This window comes from Zea mays, chromosome 1, assembly GCF_902167145.1.
Source record: "Zea mays cultivar B73 chromosome 1, Zm-B73-REFERENCE-NAM-5.0, whole genome shotgun sequence".
NCBI classification, from domain to species: domain Eukaryota; kingdom Viridiplantae; phylum Streptophyta; class Magnoliopsida; order Poales; family Poaceae; genus Zea; species Zea mays.
In genome coordinates, this window is record NC_050096.1 from 164,542,958 (window position 1) to 164,556,142 (window position 13,185).

Consider the following 13,185-nt stretch of genomic DNA (forward strand, 5'->3'; position numbering starts at 1 on the left):
TGTAGGGAGAAGAGAACTCATGCTTGATGCCCTCCTCCTCAAGGAAGCCTTCTATTTGTGAGTTCTTGAACTCTGTCCCATTGTCGCTTCTAATTTTCTTGATCCTTAAGCCGAACTCATTTTGAGCCCGTCTCAAGAATCCCTTTAAGGTCTCTTAGGTATGAGATTTTTCCTGTAAAAAGAACACCCAAGTGAAGCGAGAATAATCATCCACAATAACTAGACAGTACTTACTCCCGCCGATGCTTATGTAAGCGATCGGGCCGAATAAATCCATGTGTAGGAGCTCCAGTGGCCTGTCACTTGTCATGATGTTCTTGTGTGGATGATGAGTGCCAACTTGCTTCCCGGCTTGGCATGCGCTACAAATCCTGTCTTTCTCAAAATGAACATTTGTTAGTCCTAAAATGTGTTCTCCCTTTAGAAGCTTATGAAGATTCTTCATTCCAACATGGGCTAGTCGGCGGTGCCAGAGCCAACCCAAGTTAGTCTTAGCAATTAAGCAAGTGTTGAGTTCAGCTCTATCAAAATCTACCAAGTATAGCTGACCCTCTAACACTCCCTTAAATGCTATTGAATCATCACTTCTTCTAAAGACAGTGACACCTACATCAGTAAATAGACAGTTGTAGCCCATTTGACATAATTGAGATACAGAAAGCAAATTGTAATCTAAAGAATCTACAAGAAAAACATTGGAAATAGTATGGTCAGGTGATATAGCGATTTTACCCAATCCTTTGACCAAACCTTGATTTCCATCCCCGAATGTGATAGCTCGTTGGGGATCTTGGTTTTTCTCATATGAGGAGAACATCTTCTTCTCCCCTGTCATGTGGTTTGTGCACCCGCTGTCGAGTATCCAACTTGAGCCCCCGGATGCATAAACCTACAAAACAATTTTAGTTCTTGACTTTAGGTACCCAAACGGTTTTGGGTCCTTTGGCATTAGAAACAAGAACTTTGGGTACCCAAACACAAGTCTTGGAGTCCTTGTGTTTGCCCCCAACAAACTTGGCAACTACCTTGCCGGGTTTGTTAGTTAAAACATAAGATGCATCAAAAGTTTTAAATGAAATAGCATGATCATTTGATGTATTAGGAGTTTTCTTTCTAGGCAACTTGGCACAGGTTGGTTGCCTAGAGCTAGATGTCTCACCCTTATACATAAAAGCATGGTTAGGGCCAGAGTGAGACTTCCTAGAATGAGTTCTCCTAATTTTGCTCTCGGGATAACCGGCAGGGTACAAAATGTAACCCTCGTTATCCTGAGGCATGGGAGCCTTGCCCTTAACAAAGTTAGACAAGTTCTTAGGAGGGGTATTAAGTTTGACATTGTCTCCCCTTTGGAAGCCAATGCCATCCTTGATGCCAGGGCGTCTCCCATTATAGAGCATACTTCTAGCAAATTTAAACTTTTCATTTTCTAAGTTATGCTCGGCAATTTTAGCATCTAATATTGCTATATGATCATTTTGTTGTTTAATTAAAGCCATGTGATCATGAATAGCATTGATATCAACATCTCTACATCTAGTACAAATAGACACATGCTCAATAGTAGATGTAGAGGGTTTGCAAGAATTAAGTTCAACAATCTTAGCACGCAAAATATCATTGTTATCTCTAAGATTGGAAATTGTAACATTGCAAACATCTAATTCTTTAGCCTTAGTAATCAATTTCTCATTCTCATCTCTAAGGCTAGCAAGAGAAACATTCAACTCATCAATCCTAGCAAGTAAATCAACATTATCATTTCTAGGATTGGAAGTTGAATCAATACAAACATGAGAATCAACCTTAGCAATGAATTTAGCATTTTCATTTCTAAGGTTGTTAATGGTCTCATGACAAGTGCTTAGCTCACTAGACAATTTTTCACATTTTTCAACTTCTAGAGCATAAGCATTTTTAACCTTAACATGTTTCTTATTTTCCTTAATTAGGAAGTCCTCTTGGGAATCCAAAAGGTCATCCTTTTCATGAATAGCACTAATTAATTCATTTAATTTTTCCTTTTGTTCCATGTTAAGGTTGGCAAAAAGGGTACGTAAATTATTTTCCTCATCACTAGCATCATCATCACTAGAGGACTCATACTTAGTGGAGGATTTAGATTTAACCTTCTTCCTTTTGCCGTCCTTTGCCATGAGGCACTTGTGGCCGACGTTGGGGAAGAGGAGTCCCTTGGTGACAGCGATGTTGGCGGCGTCCTCGTCGGAGGAGGAGTCGGTGGAGCTCTCGTCCGAGTCCCACTCCCGGCAAACATGGGCATCGCCGCCCTTCTTCTTGTAGTACCTCTTCTTTTCTCTCCTCTTTCCCTTCTTGTCGTCGCCCCTGTCACTGTCACTAGACATAGGACATTTTGCAATGAAATGACCGGGCTTACCACACTTGTAGCAAACCTTCTTGGAACGGGATTTGTAGTCCTTCCCCTTCCGTTGCTTGAGGATTTGGCGAAAGCTTTTGATGATTAAAGCCATCTCCTCATTGTCGAGCTTGGATGCGTCAATTGGTTGTCTACTCAGTGTAGACTCCTCCTTCTCCTCCGTCGCCTTAAATGCCACCGGTTGTGCTTTGGACGTGGAGGGTTCATCAAGCTCGTTGATCTTCTTTGATCCTTTAATCATACATTCAAAGCTCACAAAATTCCCGATTACTTCCTCGGGAGTCATTAGTGTATATCTTGGATTACCACGAATTAATTGTACTTGAGTAGGGTTAAGGAAAATAAGTGATCTCAAAATAACCTTAACCACCTCGTGGTCATCCCATTTCTTGCTCCCGAGGTTGCGCACTTGGTTTACCAAGGTTTTGAGCCGGTTGTACATATCTTGTGGATCCTCCCCTTGGTGAAGACGAAAACGACCAAGCTCCCCCTCGATCGTTTCCCGCTTTGTGATCTTGGTGAGTTCATCACCTTCGTGCGCGGTCTTGAGTAGGTCCCAAATTTCCTTTGCATTCTTCAACCCTTGCACCTTGTTGTATTCCTCCTTGCTTAGAGAGGCGAGGAGTATGGTTGTAGCTTGGGAGTTGAAGTGCTCGATTTGGGCCACTTCATCCGTGTCATAATCTTCATCCCCTATGGATGGTACCTGTGCTCCAAACTCAACAACATTCCATATACTTTTGTGGAGTGAGGTTAGATGAAATTTCATTAAATCACTCCACATAGCATAATCTTCGCCATTAAAGGTTGGCGGTTTGCCTAATGGAACGAAAAGTAATGGAGTATGTCTAGATGTACGAGGATAGTGTAAGGGGATCTTACTAAACTTCTTGCGCTCTTGGCGCTTAGAAGTTACGGACGGCGCATCGGAGTCGGAGGTCGATGTTGAAGACGTGTCGGTCTCGTAGTAGACCACCTTCCTCATCCTCTTGTGTTTGTCGCCTTTCCGATGCGACTTGTGGGAAGAAGATTTTTCCTTCTTCTCTTTGTGGTGAGAAGAAGAAGATCTTTTCTCCTTCCGTTTGGAGGAGTCCTTCTTCTTCTCCTTTCTCTTGGTGTGGGACTCTTCCGATGAAGTGCTCCCATGGCTCGTAGTGGGCTTGTCGCCGGTCTCCATCTCCCTCTTGGTGTGATCTCCCGACATCACTTCGAGCGGTTAGGCTCTAATGAAGCACCGGGCTCCGATACCAATTGAAAGTCACCTAGAGGGGGGGTGAATAGGGCGAAACTGAAATTCTCAAAAATAATTACAACTACAAGCTGGGTTAGCGTTAGAAATATAATAGAGTCCACGAGAGAGGGTGCAAAACAAATTGCAAGCGAATAACGAGTGAGACACGTGGATTTGTTTTACCGAGGTTCGGTTCTCGCAAACCTACTCCCCGTTGAGCAGGCCACAAATGTCGGGTCTCTTTCAACCCTTCCCTCTCTCAAACGATCCCTCGGACCGAGTGAGCTTCTCTTTCTCAAATCACTTGGGAAACAAACTTCCCGCAAGGACCACCACACGATTGGTGTCTCTTGCCTCAATTACAAGTGAGTGTTTGATCACAAGAAAGAATGCCAAAGAAAAAGAAGCGATCCAAGCGCAAGAGCTCAAATGAACACTAAGGCTTTGTGTGGAGTTGTGAGAGGATTTGATCTCTTTTGGTGTGCTTTGTAATGAATGCTAGCTCTTGTATAGTGGTTGGAAGCTGGAAAACTTGGATGCCATGAATGGTGGGGTGGTTGGGGTATTTATAGCCCCAACCACCAAACTAGCCGTTTGGTGGGGCTGTCTGTCGCATGGTGCACCGGACAGTCCGGTGCACACCGGACATGTCCGGTGCGCCAGCCACGTCACCAAAGTCGTTGGGTTCTGACCGTTGGAGTTCTGACTTCTGGGCCCGCCTGGATGTCCGGTGGCGCACCGGACATGTACTATAGAGTGTCCGGTGCGCCAGCATGGGCATGCCTGACGCCTGCGCGCTCTGGCGCGCATTAATTGCTGTTGCAGGCGACCGTTGGCGCGAAGTAACCGTTGCTCCGCAGTTGCACCGAACAGTCCGGTGTACACCGAACATGTCCGGTGAATTATAGCGGAGCAGCCGTTATGATTTCCCGAGGCTGCCAAGTTCCGGAGCCGCGCCTTCTTGGAGCACCGGACACTGTCCGGTGTACACCGGACAGTCCGGTGAATTATAGCGCGTCGGCTTCTGAAAATTCCCGAGGCTGAGGAGTTCTGCGCGAGGTCCCCTGGTGCACCGGACACTGTCCGGTGCGCCACCGGACAGTCCGGTGCGCCAGACCAGGGAGCCTTTCGGGATGCCTTTAGCTCTCTAATTTGAACCCAACTTTGGTCTTTTTAATTGGCTTGTTGTGAACCTTTGACACCTGTATAACTTATACACTAGAGCAAACTAGTTAGTCCAATTGTTTGTGTTGGGCAATTCAACCACCAAAATTAATTAGGAACTAGGTGTAAGCCTAATTCCCTTTCATATACCTTTGATCATGTCTTCCATATGCTATGACTAATGTCTTTTCAAGTCTATTTCAAACCAAGTCATAGGTATATTGAAAGGGAATTGGAGTCTTCGGCGAAGACAAAGGCTTCCACTCCGTAACTCATCCTTCGCCGTCGCTCCGGGCAACTCTCCATCTTTGGGGGAGAGAGCTTAAGTACAAAGCAAAAGGACTCCGTCTTTGGTATAATCTTCACTCATATGGTTTATTTGCCAAAGGGGAGAGAAAGTAATTTCAAGGGCTCTAATGATTCCGTTTTTGGCGATTTATGCCAAAGGGGGAGAGAGCATGAGCCCAAAGCAAAAGGACCGCACCACCACCAATTTAACAATTTTTGGCTTTTCAATTGGTACTTATTTTAGAGAGTTTTTCAATTGGTATGATTTTTCAAATTGGTATCTCATCATATTCAAAAGAGGGAGAGAATAGTATATCTTAAAACCCTCTTGAACACTAAGAGGAGGAATTTATCAAGGGGGAGTTTTGTTTAAGTCAAAGGAAAAGTATTTGAAACAGGGGGAGAAAATTTCAAATCTTGAAAATGCTTCGCAAAATCTTATTCATTTACCTTTGACTATTTGCAAAAGGACTTTGAAAAGGATTTACAAAAAGAATTTGCAAAAACAAAACATGTGGTGCAAGCGTGGTCCAAAATGTTAAAAATGAAGAAACAATCCATGCATATCTTATGAGTAGTTTTATTGGCTCAATTCCAAGTAACCTTTGCACTTATTTTATGCAAACTAGTTCAATTATGCACTTCTATATTTGCTTTGGTTTGTGTTGGCATCAATCACCAAAAAGGGGGAGATTGAAAGGGAATTAGGCTTACACCTATTTCCTAATTGATTTTGGTGGTTGATTTGCCCAACACAAATAATTGGACTAACTAGTTTGCTCTAGTCTATAAGTTATATAGGTGCCAAAGGTTCACACTTAGCCCATAAAAAGACCAAGAATTGGGTTCAACCAAGAGAGCAAGGGATAACCGAAGTGTGCCCTGGTCTGGCGCACCGGACTGTCCGGTGTGCCACCGGACAGTGTCCGGTGCACCACCGGACAGTGTCTGGTGCACCAGGGGACTTCACGCTGAACTCCTCACCTTCGGGAAAATCCAGAGGCGCTCCGCTATAATTCACCGGACTGTCTGGTGTACACCGGACAGTGTCCGGTGCCCTAGAGGAGAGCGACTCTGGAACTCGCCAGCTTCGGGATTTCGCTCCGCTATAATTCACCGGACATGTCCGGTGCACACCGGACTGTCCGGTGAGCCGGCGGAGCAACGACTACTTCCCGCCAACGGTCACCTGCAGAGTCATTTAATGCACGCCAGAGCGCGCAGAAGTCAGGCACGCGCGAAGTGGCGCACCGGACACTCTATAGTGCATGTCCGGTGTGCCACCGGACATCCAGGCGGGCCCAGCAGTCAGAGCTCCAACGGTCGGAACCCAACGGCCTGGTGACGGGGCTGGTGCACCGGACAGTGTCCGGTGGCGCACCGGACTGTCCGGTGCGCCATGCGACAGCAGCCTCCACCAAACGGCTAGTTTGGTGGTTGGGGTTATAAATACCCCCAACCACCCCACATTCAAGTCATCCAAGTTTTCCAACTTCCAACCACTTACAAGAGCTAGGCATTCAATACAAGGCACACCCAAGTGATCAAATCCTCTCCCAATTCCACAAAAGCTTTAGTGTTAAGTGAGAGTGATTTGTTGTGTTCTTTGAGCTCTTGCGCTTGGATTGCTTTCTTCTTTCTCATTCTTTGCTTGTGATCAAAACTCAATTGTAACCAAGGCAAGAGACACCAATTGTGTGGTGGTCCTTGCGGGGAAGTTTTGTTCCCGGTTGATTTGAGAAGAGAAAGCTCACTCGGTCCAAGGGACCGTTTGAGAGAGGGAAAGGGTTGAAAGAGACCCGGTCTTTGTGACCACCTCAACGGGGAGTAGGTTTGCGAGAACCGAACCTCGGTAAAACAAATCCGCGTGTCACACTCTTTATTCGCTTGCGATTTGTTTTGCACCCTCTCTCGCGACTCGATTATATTTCTAACGCTAACCCGACTTGTAGTTGTGATTAACTTTGTAAATTTCAGTTTCGCCCTATTCACCCCCCTCTAGGCGACTTTCACGATCCTATGCCATGATTCATCATATGTGTGAGACTTGGTCCCAGCACACCTGGTGATTATGTTCACGCCCGGGTCTTAGTGCCCCGAAATCCGGGTGTGACACTTGCTTGACCACTCTATTCTTATTTTGAGCTCTAGTCCTATTCTTAGAAATAAAACGATCTTTGTTATACGATTGTTTCACAAAATCAGAATTACTATGAGCTAAATACTCTATGTTATGTGGTCTAAAATATGAAGAAGAATAAGTGTTTGAATCATACGAGTCCCAAGATGGACAAGGATGAAAGTACGAAGGAGCTAAATCGTATTGCATTGGCATTGGTGGCCCAAAAGGAGGATATGTTGCTGATACATGAAACCCTTCTCCTCGCCAATCTTGATTTCTAGATTTGCGCTATGGAGGTGATCTTGATAACTTTGAAGGTGCTTTAGATGACTTAGCGTTGCTAGTTGGATTAACACATTTTGCCTTGATTTGCTTGTGATATTTAGCTAGAAGTTGCTCAAAAGTAACCTTTAGCCTTTTACCCTTTCATTTATCATGACCTTCACCTCCAAACTTTTACATTTGGGCATACCTCGTTCACCATGCCCCCTAGCGCCTCCAGTCTTATTAGCCTTTCTTGTTTCCGGAGCCTTCCGAGTAACCACCCCACGTGATACATCTGGCACGTGAGGGTCACCAACAATATTTTTTCCTTTGCCTTTATCGGCCAAACATGGCTGAACCAAGACTTTCTTGTCCACTGGTCCTAATGTGTCGATGTGGACAAATTGTTTGTCAATCTTCATTTCTTGAAATCTCAATCAGCCTTCATTTACAGCCGATTGTATTTGTCGACCGAAGACATTACAATCATTAGTGTTATGAAGAGCCATGCCATTTATATTATATGCACCTTTTCAATTCCTCTACCAGAGGGATTGTGCACAACAATTTAATGTTCCCACTCTTAAGTAGCTCATCAAATATTTATCACGCTTAGCAACATTAAATGCAAACTTAACTTTCCCTTTTTGTGTTGAATGCAGGGGAGAGCGAGCAGCAGATTTGGCCTTAGCAGGCCAAACAAGCTTAGTGACCAGTATTTTTTTTGGTTTTGCAGGGGCCAACAGGCATTCGTCCTCATGCGTGGGTGATGGCATGCTGCGATTATGGTGTGCTGCAGGTGGGGTGAAGTGTGAAGATTGTGCCTGACGCACGGTACCTATCCTGTGTGTGCACACCTGGACGGTCCGACCATGGTGATCGGATAGTCCACGGAGGGACCGAATGGTCTGGTATTGTATCCGGACCGTCCGGGCGTGTAGGGATCTAATCTGATTGGTCTAATTTAATAGATCTAATCTAATGGATCAGATTTGATAGATCCTATTTTTCTTCCCCAGTAGAGTCGCTAAAAAGGTGTGTTGACGCCTTTATTGACCAAACACTAACGATCCCTAGGCCGCCCTCATAGTGAGTTTGGACCTTGGGGAGCTAGATAGTAAATAAGACGTGAGACAAATACCGCTATCTCGAATGCGGTCCTGAAAGGAAACCTTAGAACCAAGGGGATGCTTACTTGTTGTATCTAAGATGGTTATCATGAAGGTGGGACACCACCTCTATGATGGACACCACCTATTTGGGACCAAATAGCAACGAACCCTAGGGCCTTCTTGTAATGAGCAATACCTTGGGTTCAGCTCTACGAAGTGGACGGCGTAGCGGGCGATTGGCCACCAGGTCGCCTAGCGGTGCTCGCTGCGGCGTGCGGACAGTCTGCGGCTCTAGGTCGGACGGTCCGCGACCCTGTTATAGGAGCGGGTCTTCTCTCCGCGCTGTCCGGACGGTCCGCGCTTTGGGACGGATGGTCTGCGACGACGCAGGGTCATCATCTTCTTCTGGTAGGACCTAGACCCAGCCCCTAAGGGAGAAACCTTAGGGTGCTCCGGGTCAGCAGATCATGGGGGCATCCTTAGACGATGTAGAGTCGTCTAGAAATTAAGTGATCAAGTCGAGGAAGAGATCTTGAGTGAAGTAGATGAAGTAGATCTTGCCCTCAAGAGGGGTAAGATTCTAGGTCGTCTTAGGGTCGGTAGGCCACCCCAGGACGGATCTAGACGACGCAGAGTCGAATAGGGGTGGATGTGGATATGCGGAAAGCTACAACTAAAACTATGTTACATCTACTCCTATGGTAGGAAATGTAAATAAAGTAGATAGGTTCGATTGGAATGTGTTCGGGGGTTCTCTGTCGGGCGTACCCCTTGATATATATAGGAGGAGGTTTGGACCCTAGGCGATAGGTAATAAATCCCACGTGATTAGATGGATAACCATGCATAAGGTAAGGATAATTGCTCGAGTTAATATGTTTGCGGGGGCATGGACCACTCAGGCCTTAAAGTTGCACCGTCCACCACTTTTGGTGTTCAACAATGTGCAAGTCATGTTGACCATGTTTCTTTATGGTATATATATTATTTGGTCAACAAAAGTAAGGTTCCACGTGAATTCTCGAGGCTTATAAAACCAAAAAAACCTAACACACGTTGACAAATCATCCACACTACCATCATATACAAAAGGATTAATTATGTGGTTCTAAGAATTTAGTCTGAGAATAATTCGAACTACCTCTATCCTGACTAGCCCGTCCTTGTGGGAGGGCAACAGGTTCAACCGAAAAGGACCCCCTAAATTCTAAGGGGCCCTAAATTATGTGTATTAATCCACTGATACTAGGCCCAAATGCTTAAATAATAATGGACCGCATTTCCTCGACAACACCTCATCCATTTGTGCCTCGAGACGTCTCGTCTCCATGGTCGTGCCGTCGGTTCGCTTCGTTCTCTGTGGCAACGTCGTCAGTTCATCGTTAGTTGCCTTGAGGTGGAGAAAATATGGTGGACTGGCGTCTAGCCGCCTCTATGGCCCTACCTCTACAATGCGAGAAGTTGAACTCGACTAGCCGAACATCACTGCCGGACACAACTTCTTTATCGAGTGCCAAAGGCACTCGACAAACAACCAAATACACTCGGTGAACTCTTTGCCTGATGTCGAAAAAGGCCTCTTTGCCGAGTATTTTCTATCGGGTGCCCGGCAAAGTAAAGTCGTCATGACGGTGGCAAGCGACAGTGACAGAGCCTTTGCCGAGTGCCTAGCTTAGAGGCACTCGGCAAAGACAACACCGGTGGGCCCCCATGCACAGTTTATGTGCCGAGTGTGTGGACAGACACTCTACAAAGATGGTCACTTTGCCGGGTGCCTGGCTCAAAGGCACTTGGCAAAGACAACACCAGTGGGCCCACATGCACAATTTCTGTGCCAAGTGTGTGGACAGACACTCGATAAAGATGATCACTTTGTTGAGTGCCTGGCTCAGAGGCACTTGGCAAAGACAACACCAATGGGACCACATGCATAGTTTCTATGCCGAGTGTGTGGGCAGGCACTCAACAAAGATGAACACTTTGCTGAGTGCCTGACTTAGAGGCACTCGACAAAGACAACACCCATGGGCCCACATGCATAGTTTCTGTGCCGAGTGTTGAGTGTGTGGGTAGACACTCGACAAAGATGATCACTTTACTGAGTGTTGTCTCCGAGGCACTCGGCAAAGAGAGCACCCATGGGCCCCCATGCACAGTTTCTTTGTCGAGTGTGTGGCTAGACACTCAGCAACGATGTATACTTTGCGAGTTCTTGGGCCATAGCACTCGTAAAATCAGCTTTCCCGATTACCAAGTGTGCTTTCTTTTGTCGAGTGCTATGACCAAGGCACTCAACAAAGAAGCCCTTTATGGGAGCAACACTGGACAAAGTGACCAGATACCCTCTTTTCAATTTGTTTTTGATATTCCGTCCAAACAAACAAAAGATATTTATAATCCACACCACATATACTTCACACATATCACATACATCACATCGCATACATATCAGAACCATCACTTACATCACAGACCCCACATATCTCACAAACATCACAAGTTTCTTCACAAACATCTCAAAAGTCACATGTACGCCAAAATAGTTCACAAAACTCACAAGTAGTCACACACATTTAGAAACATCAAATGTATGTTAGAAACAAGTCTCTAAAGAGCAACAACTAGGTGGGTAATTACTTTATTTTGGCGAAGGGTTGGGCAAAGCTTGAGGGTCATTTGATGTCGCTGACTGGCCTGCACAAAGTATAGATGCATGTGTGAGACAAGATAGATATATATCATACAAGACTAAAAAATTCATATTCACATGAATAGAAATTGATGAGATCGAGGCGCAGTGAATAGTGCAGCTGGCGGTGCTAGACCCATTGCTAGAAGGTGGATTGAACAGTGTTCGACTCTCGGCAAACAGGTTGTTTCCCGAGAGTTTATGTTTGCCAAGCGCGACACTCGACAAAGCATCTTTTCCAAGTGCCCGTGTTTTCGCACTCGGCAAACCTTCTAGCACTCAGCAACGGGCTCATCTCCAGTAGTGCATGTCATATAGTGTCCATCCATCAGGCATCACTCGGTCCACATGGTGTAACACACATAAATAGATTGAGAGGCTTAGACCTCCAGTGCGTGAGAACACACATGTGATATCCTGGCCCCTAGGATGATGATGTCCTGGCCCAAGGCTTAATAGAATTAATAGAGTACCCATACCAATAAGGTGCATCTTCTTTTTCAGAAGCCTATCTCGAAAAAAACCTCCAAGTTAAGCGTGCTTGGCTTGGAGCAATTTGGGATGGGTGACCGACCTGGAAGTTTTCTCGGGTGCGCATGAGTGAGGACAAAGTGCGCACAGAAGACTCGTGTTGGTCTGTGAGGACAATATATGATCCTAGAGAGCTGGCAGGAGTAAGTACCACCGGTCCAAGGATTGGACGGGGTGTTACAAGTGGTATCAGAGCCGACCCTTGAGGTTTCACGGGCGTGTGTGGGCTAGGGGGTTCGGGTATATGGCGCATGGCGCATGTGGGCCCAGAGTGGTCACATGGCATGGCATATGATGACGCTAGACAAACAGACGTGGCTAAGAGGGGAGGTTCCTGGACTGGGTTGACCGACGAGGACGTCGGTCTTCTAAGGGGGGTGGATCGTGATATCCTGGCCCCTAGGATGATGATGTCCTGGCCCAAGGCTTAATAGAATTAATAGAGTATCCATACCAATAAGGTGCATCTTCTTTTTCGGAAGCCTATCTCGAAAAAATCTCCAAGTTAAGCGTGCTTGGCTTGGAGCAATTTGGGATGGGTGACCGACCGGAAAGTTTTCTCGGGTGTGCATGAGTGAGGACAAAGTGCGCACAAAAGACTCGTGTTGGTATGTGAGGACAACATATGATCCTAGAGAGCTGCCAGGAGTAACTACCACCGGTCCAGGGATTGGATGGGGTGTTACAAGTGGTATCAGAGCCGACCCTCGAGGTTTCACGGGCGTGTGTGGGCTAGGGGGTTCGGGTATATGGCACATGGCGCATGTGGGCCCAGAGTGGTCACATGGCATGGCATATGACGACACTTGACACACAGTCATGGCTAAGAGGGGAGGTTCCTGGATTGGGGTTGACCGACGAGGACGTTGGTCTTCTAAGGGGGGTGGATTGTGATATCCTAGCCCCTAGGATGATAATGTCCTTGCCCAAGGCTTAATAGAATTAATAGAGTATCTATACCAATAAGGTGTATCTTCTTTTTCGGAAGCCTATCTCGAAAAAACCTCCAAGTTAAGCGTGCTTGGCTCGGAGCAATTTGGGATGGGTGACCGACCGAGAAGTTTTCTCGGGTGCGCATGAGTGAGGACAAAGTGCGCACAAAAGACTCGTGTTGGTCTGTGAGGACAATATATGATCCTAGAGAGCTGTCAGAAGTAAGTACCGTCGGTCCAGGGATTGGACGGGGTGTTAGAAGTGGTATCCGAGCCGACCCTCGAGGTTTCACGGGCGTGTGTGGGCTAGGGGGTTCGGGTATACGGCGCTTGGCGCATGTGGGCCCGGAGTGGTCACATGGTATGGCATATGATGACACTAGACACACAGACGTGGCTAAGAGGGGAGGTTCCTGGATTGGGGTTGACCGACGAGGACGTCGGTCTTCTAAAAGGGGTG